The following is a 20,616-nucleotide window of genomic DNA, read 5'->3' on the forward strand; positions in this document are numbered from 1 at the left end:
GCTTTTCACCCCCATGAACAGATGCAGTAGGATAGCGATACCTCGCTTTCCGAAACCCGGAGACGGTTAGAAACTTCTTGTTGAAGCAAACCTTTGTTTGACAACACACTAATTGTTCAGGTTGGAAGGCTCCTAAAGACACGTTAACAATTAATCAACAATTGATTCCATATAACACCAGATGGGTTGCAATATACCTTTTTTACACCTACTTTCCTGTGATTTTTCTTTAAATTAAGCGCCTTGGGGAACATATTTTGTTGTTGTATATAAAGGCACTACAACAAATTTTCAACATTCGTTTTCTGCATTACACCTTACAAAATCGGGATTTATTGGCAGGGTGATGCTACTGTGAGGAGAAATAGAGAAGAAGAAATATCCATACTGCTCTAAATTAAATCAATTCATCATATTTCTTTCCATTCAGTATCATAGAGAATGAGAAAAAAATGGTTTCAGCTACTGAGACTTCGTTATGTAATCAGCCTGGAGGAACAAAGACTTGACCATATGGAATTTATAATATGTGGCTCACCTTCAGCTCTATTTTTATTCTCGTTTTTCATTCATAAATTATCTCCAATGCATAATTATATATCTACGATGATTTACATCTGGGCTTTTGTGTATTGAGTTGATTCTTTTCGAATTGTTCGTTTAGATTATTTTGAAGATAATTCTGTTCCGAGAATTTCCGAGAGAATTTCATTTGATCGAGAAAGAATGAGGAATAAAAAATAAATTAAATGTTCATTCTGTTATATAAGGCTTTCGCCTGAGAAGCTCCTTTTTATTAATTCTTCTCAGAAACCAGACAACTGACAAGAATGAAATGTACATTGTACATGAATGTACAGGGTGGGCAAAATTTGTGACACCTGAACTACAACTTTTTAACCCAACGAGATAGAGGAAAATGAATGTACGATTCATGTCGTCTTTTTTTGAGAAATTAATAATGCCATCAACTGCATTCCTCTATCTTCTTTTGTTTTTGAGTTATTAGCCAAAATTCAAATATGAGCGATTTCAACTTTGGTCATTATCTCCGTTTCTGTTTGTGCTAGGATGTTGAAATGAAGACATTATACAGACACTTTTTTGGTAGTTTTTGGCGTACTATGATTTTTTCCTACAAGTTTATTTGCTGAGCTATAACATAAAGTTGTGTTTTTTCTTATGAAAACAGTAGTTTAAAATGACTTAAAGGAATCGCCATTTTTTTACCGTTTCAGAAATATGTCATACATCGCCCTCAGTCTTTTCAAACCATTTTAAACTACTGTTTTTTCATAAGAAAAAACAAATCTTTATGTTATAGCTCAGCATATATACCCGTTGGAAAGAATCATAGTACGCCACTGGATTGGTAACAAAAGAGTGTCTCAATAATGTCTTCATTCCAACATCCTAGCTCAAACAGAAACGGAGATAATGACCAAAGTTGAAATTTGAATTTTGATCTATAACTCGAAAACAAAAGAAGATAGAGTGATGCAGTTGATGGCATTATTAGTTTCTCAAAAAAGACGACCATTTTCCTCTATCTCGTTGGGTTGAAAAAGTTGTAATTCAGGTATCACCAATTTTGCCACCCTGTACATTAGACTGGTTTTCTACACTGACCTTGGCCTTTCGCATGTGTGCCTAAGCCTCTCGCCCTCATCACCCCCTATCTCGAAAACGGTATGAAGAATTGCTTCAGACAAAAGTTGTACAGAATTTTATCATCTACAACTTTCATAATGAATATAGAAACGATTAGAGGTAGGGAGATATTTGAAAAAAATGCCTTTTTATCTTCTTCAAACTGTTAGATTACGAAAAGCAGTCCTGACTAGTGTCAGATTAATGGGTCAACACATCTGCAACACTAGCAGCCGTATAGGCTGGAATCATCTTCGAACTTAAATTCATCTAGTATGCCGATGTCAAGCTGACATTGTAGAGGACATTATCCAAGTAGGGGTTGATTAAAATACAAAAATTATATCAAAGACTCCCACTATTTTTTGACAAGGAATTACGCCCTAAATTGTCTCGAACTATTCGTTTACATCCTGTATATTGTCGGGCTGTGTGAAATAATAAACACAGCTTGCTCTCAATGCTCGGTGAAGGTGGTAAACCTACAGTGGATGCCTCCTTCTCCATTCTTCTTCAGATAATTTAATTCTACCTATAGGTATTTATTATATTTTTAAGTGTACACCCCTTGTGTAGTCTTGCGGACAATGGAATTTTAGAAATCCATTAATACGAGTTGTGATTTTCACTTTTAACATTCCACAGCCATGTGTCGTACCAGTTACAATAAACTACCATCATGGGATGACGCATAAACATAACTTATATTACGAACACAATGTCTACGATTCATGCGTAACGTAATCCGTTTTATAGCTGAGATAAACGGAGGAAAGCAATGAAATCCGCGTGGAGATACTGATCTGACGAACCCACACCAGACCAAATACCAAAAACGATTTCGAGCGACTTAATGAAACGAAAATAAACTTTTCCGGGAATAGGTTCGATAACCTCCATTTGATAAGATGTCCGTTGTTTCCCGATATGAAATAACGATCAGACATTTCGAATCGGTTTCTTATGAAAGGCTCCGCTTGTGCGAAAAAACGTTTTTCTTTGTTGACAGCTGGTATTGCCCTCGAAAATTCTTCGAACAACGATTTCTATTGTGCAACACTGCTAGTTCTTGGAATGGTGTCGAGCAATTCTATCAATGGTTTGATTTCAGAGCCAGGAGTTTTGTAATTGTGCTTATAATGAATGGGTAGAGGAGTTCACCATCTGTGGAAAAACCAGTTTAATTGCCTTTCTCGTATTCTTCGACATAAAATTCTATGTGGATAAAAAAAAACAATATGATTCTGGAGAGGTGTTGGGAGAATAAGCAGCAAAAATAAAATTTATCTTACCCTCTCAAGTTGTATTGAGAGAATATACCAGGTGGCCCACCCCAGACGCGGCGCTCATTTTGAGGGGGTAAATAAAGATATTTTGAAAATCTTTTCTGGTGGTGCGTGTGGGGTGTTCAAAAGCACAATTTAAAATTATTGTCATATATACAGGGTGTTCGAAAACAAAGATACAGACCAAAGTTACACATTTTTTCAAATGTAACACGCTGTATTTGACCTCAAAAATGGTATGGCAAGCTCAAATTATGATTAGTTTCTTCAGATCACTTTATACCTTAGAAGCACCCTTTACGAGATAATGACGAAACATTGAAAATATGGAGTTTTTTTAAATAGCAATAAATGAAGAAACTAGTTACGCCAGCGATACAGACAGTATTTTTTCAAAACGACAAGTGGGCTACTCCTATACATGAAAAAAATTTCAACTCTGGAATATACAAAGTGATCATAATTAATTCTCAAACATCAACTACAAATAATCGTCAAAAACTTATTTTAAATGGCACACCCGGTATTTCTATATCACGTTGAAGGTAAAAATTAATGTCGAAACTATCTTCATTCACCTGAACCTAAGCAGTTTTTGACGATTATTTGTAGTTGATGTTTGAGAATTAATTATTATCACTCTGTTTATTCCAGAGTTGAAATTTTTTATGTGTAGGAGTAGCCAACTTGTCTACTCGAAAAAATACTGTTTGTATCGCTGGCGAAACTAGTTTCTTCATTAATTGCTATTTAAAAAAACTCCATATTTTGAATTTGTCGCCATTATCTCGTAAAGGGTGCTTCTAAGGTATAGAGTGATCTGAACAAACTCATCATAATTTGAGCTTGCCATTCCATTTTTGAGGTCAAACACAGCGTATACATTTCAAAAAGTGCAACTTTGGTCTATATCTTTGTTTTCGAACACCCTGTATAAATGACAATAAATTGTGCTTTTGAACACCCTACACAGAACACAAGAAAAGATTTTCAAAATATCTTTATTTACTCCCTCAAAATGAGAGCCGCGTCTAGGATGGGTCACCCGGTAAACTTTTCAACATATAATTAAACTTATAAACTGCTCCACATGAGTAAGGGATATTGACTTAAATTGCAAAAAAATATAGTTAAAATAAAATTTTTGTGATGAAAATTCATATTAATATGATTGCAAATTAATTTTAGCCTGTAGGTCTGCAGCGTATACAGGGTGGTTAAGAAAAATCAAGTAAATTGATTCAAGCATTTTAAGACTATCAATACAATGTATGGCCTCCACGGGCATCAAAAACAGTTTGACATCTTCTTTGCATACTACACACGAGATTGTTGAACATTTCTTGAGGAATTTGGTTCCATAAACGGGGCAGAAGCTCTCTCAGATCATTTAAGGATTCTGGGGTAGGTTGATGATTATATAATCTTCTTTGGAGCATATCACATACATGTTCTATGCAATTCAAATCTCGTGAGTGCGGACGTATTGGTAAATGTGGAATACCAATCTCCTCGCGCGCATTCTCAACTATAGCTGCACGGTACGGTTTAGCGTTATCGTCTAGAAATTGAAAAGTTTCACCAGTAGCAGCGTGAAAATTTGGCACAACATTGTCAATGACATGCTCCCTATAGTGTAAGGCGGTCATATTCCCAGGACAAATGTGTAGATCTGAGCGCCCGTTGAAACATATCCCGGCCCATACCATAACACTACCCCCTCGGAATGGATGGACTTCTTGGACATAGCGTCGATTACGGGGTATCTGCGTGGGATTGTCCATACCCTTAGTCTTCGAAAATCTGAAAATCGTCCATATCTGGATTCATCAGTGAAAAGGACACTACGCCATTGATCGTTCCAATTGATATGTTGCCTTGCCCATTCCAGTCTTTGACGCTTATGGTCTCGTGTTAATGGAACTCCTCTTAATGGACGTCTAGAACCTAGATTCGCCTCTCTCAAACGTCGTCTGATGGTTTCGATGGAAACTTGGACCCCATCTGCATTTTGAAGAGTATTCCGTAGCATTCTACACGTATATGTAGGGTTTCTTCTCGCCGAAACGGTGATGAAACGATCCTGAGCAGGTGTTGTTTTTCGTCGCCCACCAAGCCTTGGTCTTTCCATCACGGAACCTGTCTCCCTGAACCTATTCCAAAGTCGAGATATCACACTTTGGCTGACTTGGAGCCTTTCCGCTACAACAACCTGAGTTAGGCCACCCTGTAGCATTCCGATAGCCTTATTAGCCTCAGCGTTTGTTAATTTACGTCTTGGAATTTTCAGAAAACTCGTTTTAAATCGAAGCCGTTGATAAATTGACTTCATTTCAAAATAAGAACATTCATGAAGCATATGCAAAGAACCAAACTTCAGAAAAAAGGCGACCAGATTGACGAAATGTCTCATACTGATTTTTATTGGATCGATTCAAGTTGTTATTGAGTTTTAAATGATTTAACAGCGATTTTTTCGAAGATTACATACTTTTAAAAACGATTGAATACGATATCCCCAACTCTTGTGGAGAACTAGATAAATATCTTAATCTGACACGCTCGAGTACATGTACAATGATCGTTTTTTTTACTATTCTGACAGGCTGTCCTAGACAATTCCTCCTATATACAGGTCTGATTTTTGATAGAGGTACTCTACACTCTACAGGGTCCAAAGTATCTCCCCTTATATTAATCTGACACGCTCGAGTAAATCCCGAATTTCCCTTTTGGGCTCCTCAACTATACTTCAATCCTCATAGGTATGTAGTATGCTACTTTCTCTTACTACCCATGCTTATCTACCATCTCGGGAATCATTATTTATGCATCGATCAATTAGCAGTATTACAAACAAGTTTTCCGATTTCGTTATCGTGTAATACCCGTTCGAACTCAATCCACAAATGAAAATTGTTCGATAACGCTTCCACAATACGACTTCAAGTGGGCGAAGAATGGGCGTCAAGAAAGTATTTAAGAGTTATCCGGCCCCATAGAGGGAGTCGATTTGCATTCGACATTTTACGGCGTCAGTAATGAACGATAATTATTCAATGGAATCCAACCGTACATTTGTAGTACGACATTTAACGGGACGACCATGTCTGATTTTACAACTGTCTTGGTAATCGAGTACAGGATATAAAAACCGAAGATTAATTGGGGTTGGGCGAAATGGTCGGATTCATCGAGATCCCACAGAATTATGGGGCCGGTATAAACCCGGCTGTTCATCATATGTATACAGAGTGGACCGTTGAAGCTGCAGATCCGTTTTTCAGAGATTTCAGTTCAAATTTTCAATAATTCATTCAATCGTTTCGACGATAATCTTTAACTCTTAAACCAGACATCAAAATATAACTGTTTGTTCCTTTTATTGACAATTGGTGAATATTAGACTGATTTACACAGCATGCTTGTTAAAAAATGAAATGTGAATATTTCGAAAACGAATGAATTGATTGAAAAAAGTTAAATATGCTGAACTCAGAATAGATGAGCCTTTCAAATGAGATATTATCCCATCTGCGTTATTCAAAATGTACAGGGTTAGTCTTTGACTCATACAAATATTTTAACAGTAGATAATTCTTGAGGTCAAAAGAAACACTCTTTTTCCTTTGCCATTTTTTCCGAATCGGCTCGGTTTAGAAGGCTATTGATGGAGTATGAAAAAATATTATTTTTAGTTTTATCTCACAAACAGTTTTATCGAATGGAATGAATATCGAAATATAGTTTTTCATTCACTTGATTCATCTTTTTCGGACACAAGATATCACTCACGTCTTCCAGTTTTTCATTATGACCATTATGTATCATAAAAACTCCAAAAATTCAAAAACCCAACTATTGAAACTGATTTGGACGCTATCTGAAGGTAGTTTTGTGTTTTCAGGGTTGGCACAGCTCATTATGAAAACTTAAAGTGATTATATCTTTTTATCAGGGCTGAATCGGAAAAATGGTATAGGAAAAAAGTGTTTTTTTTACCTCAAGAATCTGCTGTTGAAATATTAGTAAGAGTTCAGGACTGAGATTATATAGGGGTTCAGATTGTAATACTAAAGATTGAAGACTTCATCTTAGAAGTTATCTGTCTGGAATAAAAAATCTACGAGCCGATCAACAGATCCTCTGTTTCGTTTTCAAAGGCCCACACTGTAGTATTTGAAATCAAAACAAAATATTCTTTGTGGTTTTTTCTCATATTATGCAGTTGACAGACAAATGGAAGGAATTAGCCGGAGGAAGGAAAATTTGAGGTTTTTTTATAGGGAATTATCAGAGAACACCACCATGAGAATTATCCCTTAGGCTGTATACCATAAAAGCTTTAAATAGGTGGATTTACCAGCAGGTTTATCGTTCGGTCCACATATGGCCAACGAGGATGTTAATCCCGCTGCAAGAGCGAGTTGAAAAGCTCAATGAAAAACTATTGTAGGGATGACCCGGTGACCTGTACATGGGGATCGATAATAGATGGAACAGATTGCCCATTAATCAAATCCGGCATACTCAGCAGATACGCAAATCCGTCAAATGGCCAACAATAGGTTATCACCTATTGGACAGTGGACATAATATATTTTTGCGAACTGTATTTTCAGAGGATTGTTTTTGGTTTTGTTAACACTTGTTTTTCAACAGTCGATTCAACAAATAATAGATCAGTGCTCTGTATGCTCTGCCATTCCACCATCAATAGCTAGCGCCAACACAATGCTCATAAATAGTGAGAAACTTTGAATGGAAAATCATAGTTCAGTTTGCGAAGCACAGTGGTGACTTTTTCGGTTATAATGATCATTTATGGTTGAAAAAAGTATGTTTTGTTGGTTCCTTAGGCCCATTTGTACACGGTGTCCCAAATTAGATGCTATACTAGCTATACGAACTATAAGACAAAAAATCTTCAAGGATCCCCGATCTCTTTTTGTGAAATAATAAGATATCAGAAAACAGATCATATATACAGGGTGACAATTTGAATACTTGCAATTCCAATTATGTCTCTTCAAGGATGTTTTCAGAGAAAATGTCGGAACAGGTCAATTTTTATTCGTAAGAGGGCATATTTTGAGCAGAATTGTAAGCCGTTATCTCCTCAACCCTAGTTGTAGGAGCTAACACCCCTAAATTCTCAATAGGGAATAGGGAGTTAGCTATAACTTAATTGAAAGATCACTTGACCCTCTACATGAATATTATGGTTTGCAAATTTCTATTGAGTCTTTCAAGTAGTTACAAGGGCTGACAATTTGAAAACTTGCCAGGCCAATTATGTCTCGTCAAGGATGTTTTCAGAGAAAATGCCGGAACAGGTCAATTTTTATTCGGAGGGGGACTTGTTTCTAGCAGAATATTAAGCTAAAATCTCCTTAATCTTAGGTGTGGTGGTTATCACCCCTAAATTCTTAATAGAGAATAGAGGGTGAGCTATACCTCAATTGGAGGAAGACAATAGTTTTATATAGAGAGACATATTGTCTTCCAATGAGGGCTACCGTTTTTGTGCTCACCAGTTGGCGCCTCTGTAGAGTGAGGTCCTGAACATAGACAAACTAATGCAAGATTTGTTTGTCTACGATGACGGGGACTTGTCATTCCACAGATCATAATATTGAAGAAATTGAATATATAAATATTTGGTTGCTAATCAAGATCTTGTTCGTAATTTTTCAATTTTTAGTTCGCTCATGTGTGTAAGTCCCTTTCTGACAACGATTTGGCTTCACTTCATATATAGTATAAAACACGTAATATGAATATAAGTATTATAGATATATGGAGACCATAAACTTAATACTAATCATATAGTTGAGTCTATGATGTGGACCTCACGCTACACTAGCACGTCTAGCGGCGAATTCACACGCGTTAGCCCCCATTGAGGTTAAGCTCACCCTCTATTCTCTATTAAGAATTTAGGGGTGATAACTACTACATCTAAGATTAAGGAGATTTTAGCTGAATATTCTGCTAGAAACAAGTCCCCCTCCGAATAAAAATTGACCTGGTCTGACATTTTCTCTGAAAACATCCTTATGGAGACATAATAATTGGCCTGGCAAGTTTTCAAATTGTCAGCCGTTGTAACTACTTGAAAGACTCAATAAAAATTTGCAAACCATAATATTCATGTAGAGGGTCAAGTGATCTTTCAATTAAGTTATAGCTAACCCCCTATTCCCTATTGAGATATCTACTCCCTTTAAAAATTGACCAGTTCCAGCTTTTTCTTTGAAAATATCCTTGTCGAGACTTAATTGGCCTGGCAAGTTTTCAAATTGTCACCTCCTGTAACTACTTCAAGGAATCAATAAAAAATTTCAAACCATAGTATTCATGTAGAGGGTCAAGTGATCTTTCAATTGAGGTATAGCTCACCTCCTATTCCCTATTGAGAATTTAGGGGTGACAGCTCCTACACCTAGGGCTGAAGAGATTTCGGCTTACAATTCTGCTCAAAATATGTCCCCCTACGAATAGAAATTGACCTGTTTCGGCATTTTCTCCGAAATCATCCTTGTGTTACGTTTATTCAGACTAACAAATAAATTATTAGTCTATGGATGAAACCATAAATATAATGCACGAAACACGAAAAAACCGCCAGAATAGTGTCAAAACTCACCTTGAAAATTCAATATAAATTTTCTTTTATATCACTTGGATTTGACAGCCGGGGACATTCCAAAGATTGTAAAATGATGCAGCAACCGAAAGGCAAAAATATAAGTTTTAAACATACGTTTCTATTGGAAGAGTTCTTTCTATTATTTACAAGGTTGGCAAACGTTCCTGAACTCGTCCATTAAAACCTAAAGTCAGCTTGAACTCCAACTGTACAACTGGGCCTTAATTTCTTCCACGAGTCTAATAATTTAATAGCAAAACGGTAGATTAATCTTCGGAAAGGCATAGTAAGTTGTAGTAAAGCGAAGGTCGGGCCGCAGACCGGCTTGTCCATAACTTATCCGCGTTCTGTTTGTCTATCTCTCTGCTACGAACGACAAAAGCGATGTCGTAACTTGGCCGGCTCGCAGAATACGCATATCCCTACGTTTACGCCAGACCCGGGTCTTGGAGTACAAGGCGAAGGTTATCGCGTCCAGGCACCGCCTGGCCTGGCTGCCTTCACATAACCTTCCTCAACGGCTCCGTAATACGGTAGCGAGACGGACGCGGCAAACAAGTTGCCCTGCCTCGCATGGGACGATATAGGTAGGTACACACCGTTCGGCGATTCGTGTGGGTATCGAAGCGATCGGATTCTGAACAAAATTGATGGACTAGATAGAAAATCAAATGAACCGCATGAAAATTTACGTTGTGATTAGTGTGATGACTCTCCTTCGTCCTTGCCCATTTGACAGAAATCTTCGAAGGTAATGCGTTTCCTAGGTAGCACATCCGCCTACCCTGCGATAGATGGCGCTCTCTGCTGTATATTCTCGGAACCTCTCTATTTGAAATGACATGGTGTCACATTTGTTTCGGCAGATGAATGTGTATATGAGGTAGTAACTGGCTTAAACCTTAGTGATGAAGCCTTCAGTCTTTCTTGGGACGAATCACAATCTCTAAGGGCACGTCATTCTCAAAATGGTGTTGAGTCACCCAGAAACAAAGAAGGTACAACTTACAGGATACAGGATAAACCGTTTCAGCAAAAACCGCACAAATACAGGGTGAGTCTTCGACTTATACATATATTGTTACAGAAGATTCTTGAGGACAAAAGAATCACTTTATTCTTCACCATTTCTTCCGATTCGGCCGTGTGTGGAAAAACACAATTTCTTTCAGAATAACACGCTGAATCCACGACACTCCTCATCTGTAGAACTTTCGAACACAGTTGCATTCGGTCAAATTACACGAAAACTGCGCATTATACGAGAAAATAATATATTATACAGGGTGTCAGGGAATATTGAGTGAAATCTCTCAGATTCTGATAAAGCATAAAAAAAAAATTTTTCTCTCCCTAGTGGCCCTCCCTACGGAGATACGGCCTCCTAAATGACGCCACTGGAATACATTTCAAACTACTTGAAATTTAATGAAAGTTGGATATGACAAACAATAGTAAAGACCTCTTAAAATACTTAATATAAATTAGCTTGTTTAGTTTACCAGGGGCAGACTAGGTTGTATATTTTAATGATTACATTTTCAACACCCTATATGATAAGGAGTCAAAAAAACAAATATGGACACCTTTAACATTAAGCTAAAGAAAAGGTATTCTTGTTCATTGTCGATGAAATGAACCGTTTTCGAGAAACAAAAAATTTAAGAAGTAGTTTTTTAGTTCTATTAAAGAATTATAATTTTTTTGTCTGTAGCAAAGTGTGATACGAAAGTTATTCAAGGGACAAAAAAGTTTCAGTTTATGTAATTGAATCCGACACAATTACAAAGATTCTAAACAATGCTGTTTTGGCCAAGAGAGGCACCTTAACAATCTATTCCACCACCCTTGGTAAACTAAACAAACTAATTCAAATTTGAGGGCAGTATTTTCAGAAGTCCTGATTCGACCATGTGGTTTCGTTTAGAAGATATTGGCATCGTATAAAGACCACTGGTGGTCTTTATACAATGATATTGGCTCGTTCGATATTTAGGTACGTGGTAATGAAAATGGAAACTTAGGATTGCCGAATTGTTCTCATTATTTTTTAGTAACTTCATGAAATGGCTCATTTCGATACCAACTGGCAAAAGAGACATAGGACACAAGTGTAAAAAATAGAATAATACTTCAAAATCTCACCAATAAAATTCTTCTATATTATTCACGAATTTTTTCACTATGGGCAACAAAATCTTCTTGTTCGAACAACAATCGTCGTAAAAATGGGATGAAATGAGGAAACATCATAGCACTTAGCACTTTTTCAGCATAACTAACATAAGCACTCCCAAGAAACTGCCTCGATTTTCTACATTTTTTTCACCCTAAATTGCACGATACAGCAATCATGATTTTCTCAAAAGTGACCTGATGCATCTAATACAATAAACTTGGTACTGAACCATTCATTGTCCAGCCATATGTTTATGTTTTGTTTCGTTTTTGCGATGCCGGAGTCACCTTCCACAGTCCCGTACTTGAAATTCAATGAAATTTTGTCGAAGTTCTAGGGGTTGTATCTCAGATATCTTGGGTATTTTATATAGACAATTTTTGTAAACGACTTATTTTGATGAGTTCTACCTTCTGTCAAAAAAAAGCCTCACCTCTGAAAACATCCTGTACAATAATATTTTCCAAAATGGTCGAATATTCATTAGTGAGCTTACTTTTACCTACACCTTACCAAATTCGAGAAACATAAGATAAAGCAGTTTTCCAATAGGTTAGAGCTAGATCCTTTATAAAGGAAGTTTCTGCAAGGATAAAACTATTGAAAACGTAGTATTTCAGCTCATCCGAGAGCTCATCCCTTCTATTTTGAATGCAATAGAAGAGTGGCATTTGGGTGGATTTATTTTTGGACACATCGAAGAGTGACCACAACAACTGATTTTCCACTCAGAAATGGGTAAACAATCTGTGGACCTAAAGATAGTCAACAACGATTAGGTAGTATTCCTCTAACAATAAAAGCATTTTCAACATAGGCACGATCCAGAATTTCCATCGACTGTAATCTGATTCATCCAATTCACTGTTCAGTTATCTTTGAGACATTTGTAGAAAAACGAAAAAGTGCTAAGTTTTCATAATATTTCTTGTTATACAAATTTCATGAAATTTTCATCTGCAAACTAGGTGTCAAAATTTATATTGAAGGTAATTTGTGTTAAAACCCTGCAAATACAGTCGATTAACAACAGTTTTCTATCAAAGCCACAGAAAAATGAATTAATCCTTACACATCAAATCCATACGACCACCAATGAAATTCAAATATTCGACAGGAAATATTGAACATTCATGAATTCAATGAGTGGTGCAATCTTCATAAACATGAGTGTATTTGCTATTGATAAATTGATAAGAATATTCCTCGTTTTCGCGACAACACAACAGAAAATTTGAATATGTTACTAACCAAGTTTTCAAGGTTCGTGAAAAAATATTTTCAAATTAATATGGGCGCTAAACGTTTTATTTGAGTTTCCATCGGTTATTGATAACTAGTAGGTACCGGATTATTTATAGAGGTGTCAGAATTTGACAAATCGTTGTCATGTGCTAAACATAGAAAAATATTCCGCACATCAGCATTTCCTGAAACTTTTTTAGGCTTTCATAGGTTCCTTGATGAACCACTCCTCTAACTGGACCCATTTCGTAATTTTTTCACCAAACATTCAAATTTCGCCATTCAAAATATCATATCCTAGTCTAGACATTCTTTCATTCTTCACTGAGATCTGAGATGTTGATCGAAACTTCGCGAACATTGTTTCAACTTTTATTGCGATTGCGTGATGAATAAGTAATGATTGTTGAAAATATAATCAAGATATCAGATGCGGTTTCGAAGATGCATTCTTGAAGGTGTAATGGTGCCACGTGCTGAAACGTTTCTTGTATGACAACCGAAAGGTCGTGCCTTGTACGTTGCCTGAATGTTGATTGGGCAGATCATAAAGTAAGTAATGCGACATTTTCACCGCGTCGAATTCTTTCGTTTTGGCAGTTTGTCATTACGAGTTGGAGGGGCATGAACATCAGATTGAACTATGGAGTTTCTTCGTAACGATGTTGAAAGAAATTAGAAATACACTGCGCAAAAAAATTAACGCACATTATGGAAATCTCAAATTTATTCTACAACTGAAGGTGTTCTCAATGATAATTATTTTTATCAGAATTATGCATGCATATGTTATCCACTTTCAACAGTTTTCTTCAATACGGATGTTTTTTCCCAGCAGGAATAAAAAAAGATGATATTATCAGATTTTGAATGTATTGGCTCCATTCTAAAATCAGTTGTTCTCGATCAATTCTAGTGATCAATAGTTTTTCTTTCGTTTGATTTTCTACACTCGATCGCATGCAACGCGAAACACGCAATTCGAACCAAGAGGAATGTGCCCAAGCGGTAGTTTTGCGAGAAGAAGGGTGGGATGTTGCAGCGATTCAGGGAGACAGGTATGAATGTCCGAAGACCAGGACAGGGTAGACCACGGGTAACAACCACAGAACACACCCATGACTTACTTTATGGTAACAACTGCCATTCAAGAACGTTACTTGAGAGTTTCTTCGTTGAGACAACGGTTTGCAACCGCTCGCCTCCTTCAAATTCAGCTTGAGCAAACTCATGAGGTGCAAATTAGCACTCAGATCATAAGAAATCGCCTCAGAGAATATGATTTAAGGCCTCGTGTCGCGGCAAGAGGCCCAGCTCTTACCATAGCCCATCGAAGGGCGCGTTTGGGAAGAGGCCGATTGGGAAAGAGTTCTCTTCGCAGATGAGTCTAGATTCTGCCTCTACCATTGTGATCGACGTTCCCTTGTATACAGACGTTCACATGAAAGATATGCTCAGTGCAATTTCCTGAATACTACTGGTTTCGGGGGAGGATCGATTATGGTATGGGGTGGAATATCTTTGACTGCTCGCACAGTCCTAGTGGTCGTTGATAATGGAGCTATAATAAGGAACATTCTTGAAGAGCATGTAGTGCCATTTGCCCCATACATCGGTGAAAATTTCATTTTTATGGACGATAATGCCAGACCCCATCGTGCGCGCATCGTTCAGGAGTACCTTGAAGAGGTTGAAGTCTCTCGAATGGAATGGCCAGCACGAAGTCCAGATCTCCATCCGATTGAGCAGGTTTGGGACAACCTCAATAGGAGGCTGAGAAGTTCAGAAAATCATCCAGCTACTCTGAATGACTTAGGAATCCAACTCGGAGAAATCTGGGAAGGATTAGATCAGAATATTTTAAGATCACTCATTTTGAGTATGAACTGTCGTTGCCGAGCTGTAATTAACGCAAGGGGTGGAAAAACCAAGTATTAAATCACTTATCAGCATTTCAGTATTTTGAAAATTGTTCATTTCTCTTCTTTCACATAAGATTCGGTGAAATCCTGAATTTTTCTTCCATTTAATGTGTCTTGTTTCGTTCAAAACCTTCCCGAGAGAACATAAAAAATAAGTTATAAAGTCAATGTAGAGTTAACATTCATTAAAATTGAGATTTTCAGAATGTGCGTTAATTTTTTTGCGCAGTATATATGGGGAATCCCGAAGAGTTGAACCCCTTTTCACTCTGAAGCCACTTAATTTGTATCTGTAAATGGTAGAAACTTTTTTTTGCGTGAAGATATCATGCCCAAATAGGTGACGATAGCTAATAGTAGAGTGATGGTGAGATGAACATTTTGAGTACAGCAATTCTTTCTTCAGGAACCGAAAATTGGCTCATGTCTCCCTAACCCATGGGAGAGTTGAACAGGGGGCGAGAGAGACTTGACCATAACTTTGTTTATCAGGTAAAACATTCAAAGAAAACAATTTCCAATGACCAACGATTGTCTATGTCAAGGTTTTCATCATCAGATGTATCAGAGGATGAAATACATATTTCCTATTTCAGAGTCACTCTCACTTATTTCAGAGATGTGTTTTACTTTTTTCAACCTTTGTATTTTTTATATATTTATTATACTGATTTTATCTCCCGACCATAGCATGGGTCAAGTCTCCCGGACTCCCTTTCAGTCTATTCAACAGATGTTTTCTTGAAAATTTTACAACTATTATTGAAAAGGCTCATCGTTTGTTAAACAATATTAATCAATGAAAGCAATAAAATTAAATAACACCACTCTCCTATTAAACTTTTCAGACAGTGTAACAAACAAACATTTTTCAATTACTTACTTCCGAACAACAAAAACATGTTCAACCCTCTCACGAACTGTTCTGATGACGGCCAAAATGGAGTCGCCACTAGTTGTGCTTTGTTACGAGTATGTCGCAAGCTATTTACGATACCGGTAGCGCGAAATTTGAATTGAAATATTTGAGGTGGTTCAAGTCTCCTACCTGTGCAAGTCTCCTGGACTCCCTCTACCTATTACAGTCCTACTCATCGTAGTTACACCAACTACTACCGATAGAATTTTCTTACCTAAATGACAATTCATGACATAAGTCATCATGAAAATGTTATCGATGTGTCAAAGCCTGAAACCACTCTCCAACCTCGAACAAAAACAGTTGGCGAAACCGATTCGATCCTGCAGTAAACACCTGTACGCTGACAATCTCCCATATTCCGAAAATAATTGACAGATCTGCACCGGAGTTATTCAATAGGCGATCGAATCAATTGACGTATAATTAGTTTGATTACACAACTCGTACTCGGCGAGGCATGAATCCCATTTGCATAAATTGAAACATTGGCGGAGTCTACTCCCATTTCTCTGTTGCTATCGCGAAGATTTTCTAAATATAGACGCTAGTGTTGCCATGCTTGTATATACGATAGCCGGCGACAGGTTCGACCTGAAAGAACCGAAGAACGACTACGCGAACTTTGGATATGGATAGATTATGTTTACGCACCGACACGAATACTATATAGGTATTCGAGAAATTTCCTGGACTTGCCAAGAATAGGAAACTTGTGAAATACTGAATGAATATGCTTACGACAGCTGGACATGGTTGAAATAACTTTCTTCCTATACTATCTGGCCATATGGTTTTTCCAATCGCTCTGCAGTGGTTTCTGAAGCCACATTTTGGAATATTTGCATACATTGACGATTATACAAGGTGTTTCAAAGGTGAGGCTTTTTTTTGACAGAAGGTATCAAAATAAGTCGTTTAACCAAAAATTGTCTATATAAAATATCCAAGATGACTGAGATACAACCCCTAGAAGTTCGACCAAATTTAATTGAATTTCAAGTATGGCACTGTCGAAGGTGACTCCGGCATTGCAAAAAAGAACCAAAACATAAACATATGGCTGGACAATGAGTGGTTCAGTACCAAGTTCATCGGATTAGATAAGGTTCCTTTTGAGAGAATCATAATTGTTATATCGTGCAATTTAGGGTGAAAAAAATTCAGAAAATCGAGGCAGTTTCTTGAAAGTGCTTATGTTAGTTTTGTTGAAAAAGTGCTATGATCTTTCCCCATTGATTGTGATACTCATTGTGAAAAAATTCGTGAATAATTCAGACGAATTTTATTGGTGAGATTTTGAAGTATTATTCTATTTTTTACACTTGTGTCCTAAGTCTCTTCTGTCAGTTGGTATCGAAATGAGCGATTTCATAAAATCGTGTGAGTTACTGAAAATAATGAGAACAATTCGGCAATCCTAAGTTTCCATTTTCATTACCACGTAAATATCGAACGAGCCAATATCCTAAACGAAACCACATGGTCGAATCAGGAGATAAGTTTTTCCCCACTGCTTTGCTATAATTCAGCTAACAAGCGGTCTAGGGTCGTATTAAAATCTATTTCAGTAATCATTTCCAATTTGTTTTTCAACTTTGTCATTTTGAAAGTTTTGTACAGGTGATTTTTGGTGAAACGGTTCATTTTGATCAGTTCTACCTTCAGTTGAAAAAAAAGCCTCACCTTCAAATAAACCCTCTATACGTATTATTTTCAAAGGAGAGCCTTTTTTCGACAGAAGATAAAAATTCACCAAAAATCGACAATATAAAACTTTCAAGATGGCGGAGATAACACCCCTTGAATTTGAATGCGACTCCTGTTAATTTTGAGTACCGTACTGACTTCCCACAAATGGAGATTACCAGAAACTAATTCACAAGATTTTCACTAAACTGACCAGTTCTACCTTCTGTGTTGAACGGTACTTTTTATGTACCGTGTGGCTTATGAATACATATATGAAATGTGGAGTGATGGATCATGATTATATCATTTTTCAATTCAATAAATAGATGTCGGTGGTTAAACTTTACTGATAAGTCGACAGTTTTTCCTTTTACTTTAAACGCGATGTCCCTATCACTCAGTATACATTGTATTAAGTTTTCCAGATGCTCAATCCGTTCCTGATTGCATTTTCGCCAGTCCAAATTGATAAGTTAAAAATGAACTATAGGAAAACACGTGGAACAGCTGATCAAACTCGACGTATGATATTCTAGCTGTGTTTGTACACATGATAAAATTCACTATATAGGAATTATTAGCTTGACCTTGTGTGCCTTGCACAAAGATGTAGGTGTTTCTACTCATGGGATTATTAGTGAATTCAATTCGCACGTGAATAAATGAGGAATTACACAGAGTGTATTTGAAGATGAGGCTTTCTTCAACAGAAGGAAGAACTGGTGAAAACTAAACGTTTCACCAAATATTATCTATACAAAACATTTAAAATGACAAAGTTCAATAAAAATATATCCTGATAAAACCCTAGATCATTTGTTATCTGAATTATAGCAAAGCAATGGGATAAACTTGCCTCTGGATGACTGACTCAACCATATAGTTTCGTTAAGAATATTGGTCTGTTCGATTTTTATGTGGAAATGAAAATGGAAACAGGATTTTTGTCATTACTCAGTAACTTAAACGGTTTTATGAAATTTTGATACCAACTGATAGAAGAATACTTTGAAACAATAGGGAATACTGCTTCTGACGAAAATGATGTATTTTTCATGAAATATTTTTGAAACGTCACATTTTGAAATGACCATTTCAACCGTTTCCGAAAAAAAAAATTTTTAAGCACTTAAAAATGAAAAATAAAAATGGGTATTTGAAATTTGAAGCATCTCATGTCGATTGCACAAGTTGGCAACATCGACTGAAATATGCCTTGATAACAAAGATGGCTGTCTATGAAGTCTGCGACGAACGAAGAAGGTCGTAAACTTTTATGGGATTTTTATGGCCGGTTGCAGTTGAAGCTCGCCAGTAAGTAGGCGCCTGTAAATCAACAGCTGTTATTTTATAAACAAGCTGATCAAACATTGTTCTTTTCATTGTCTGGTAGGTGCTGTTGCCAAATCGTACACTCGGAACCAAGCGATTTAAATTTTAAAACCCCATATTTGAAGAATGATTTTGAACAGTTTCCGCGCTGCATTTGAAATAATCATGAATGAAACTCATAATTATTCAGTTTAAACTTGCATATGCAGTGATAACCAGTGAGGAGAATTCCCCATTGTGGAAAAGTAGAATATTAGATTAAAATTTCACCAAAAAAATTCGTTTAAATTATTCACGAATCTTTTCAACATGATCATCACAATCTTCTTCTTGTTCGAATCCTCCAACAACCTTCGTAAAAATGGGATGAAATTGGGTAACAATAATAGCACTGTAAGCATAGGCACTTTTAATAAACTGTCTCAATTTTCTATACTTTTTTCACCCGAAATAGCACGATACAACAATTTAGACTCGAAAGTACTGAACCATTCATTGTCCAGCCATTCGTTTATGTTTTGTTTCGTTTTTCTAGGGGTTGTAGCTCAGCCCTCTTGAATATTTTTTGTGAAATGACTTTTGAAAGATTGATATCATGATCCCTTCTGAGACAAGTACGGGTGGTAATTGGTGAAAGGGAAATATGCATTGAAAATAAAATTCTAAAAGAATTGTGCTCTATCAACATCGCCTAAAATCATAATAAGGGAGGTTTCAACGCACTGTTTTAACAGAAAATTAGGATGAACTCATCGATATTCCATATGTTTCACGTCCAGCAAACTTTAGAGGATGTAAATTTGGCCTCCCACGTCAGTCCAGCCAGCTAGCTGGCCACATATCCGCGATCATTTAGCGACGGTGAATGAATCACTAACTAGCTGCCCTTGACAGTGACCGTCCTAAAATAAACATCAAAGGAGTAAAATACCGGCCTGTGGAACCGCTCTGTTGCACAATAAAACCTCACGATGAATTTCTCGATAAAAATAAACCCATTGCTCACCGACCGATTCCATCGATTATACAATATCAATCATCTGCTGATAGACACGAGCAGCATGTTCCTGGGCATTTTCGAGGATCAGAAAACGGCCAAGTATAGTTGGAGAAGTGAAGATATTGAAGATATAAACCGAAATGGATAGATTCGATTGCAAACGAACAAAAGTAAACACCCAACATCTATGAATTTATCACAACAATATTCGTATACATGCGTCTAAAGGTTAGGTAAGTAATCCATCAAAATTGGAGAAAAATCCATCTGTAGGAAAAAAGAAAAAATTAATTGTGTATTAAACATCCACGATATCTTATAACTCAAGATTTTATAGCAGAAGAAGATCCCCTCAACAATCTAACGAGAAATTTCATACAATACCACTTCTTGGGGAACTGATGCCTATTTTCACGGACTTATTTGAAGAAGGGTAACATAAAGGCTTGACGTTAATTCCCACGTCACGTCAGCCAAATTTGAAACGCTTCCACGCAAAATCCTATGTTAGATTTTTGAATCATGCGCATTATGACGCGGTCCCACGTCACGTTAGTAATCTGTATGCACCTTTTCTTATTTCTCAGATTTCTATGGTAGCAATCACTTAAATAATTACTTATGACTTATGTTAATAAGTTAAGTTAATAATGCTGAAGGTACATACAGGGTGAGTCTTTGTCTTATATAAATAGTTTAACATTACATTCTTGAGGTCAAAAGAAACAGTTTTCTCCTA

General features: G+C 36.7%; 1 protein-coding gene across 1 annotated transcript in view; it reads right to left on the bottom strand.

The window, feature by feature from the left end:
- The window catches only part of LOC123310652 (rho GTPase-activating protein gacJ), a 77,442-nt gene that overhangs the window by 21,160 nt on the left and 35,666 nt on the right, over window positions 1-20,616 (bottom strand). The window lies entirely within an intron of this gene.

This window comes from Coccinella septempunctata, chromosome 1 (assembly GCF_907165205.1).
Source record: "Coccinella septempunctata chromosome 1, icCocSept1.1, whole genome shotgun sequence".
Lineage (NCBI taxonomy): Eukaryota > Metazoa > Arthropoda > Insecta > Coleoptera > Coccinellidae > Coccinella > Coccinella septempunctata.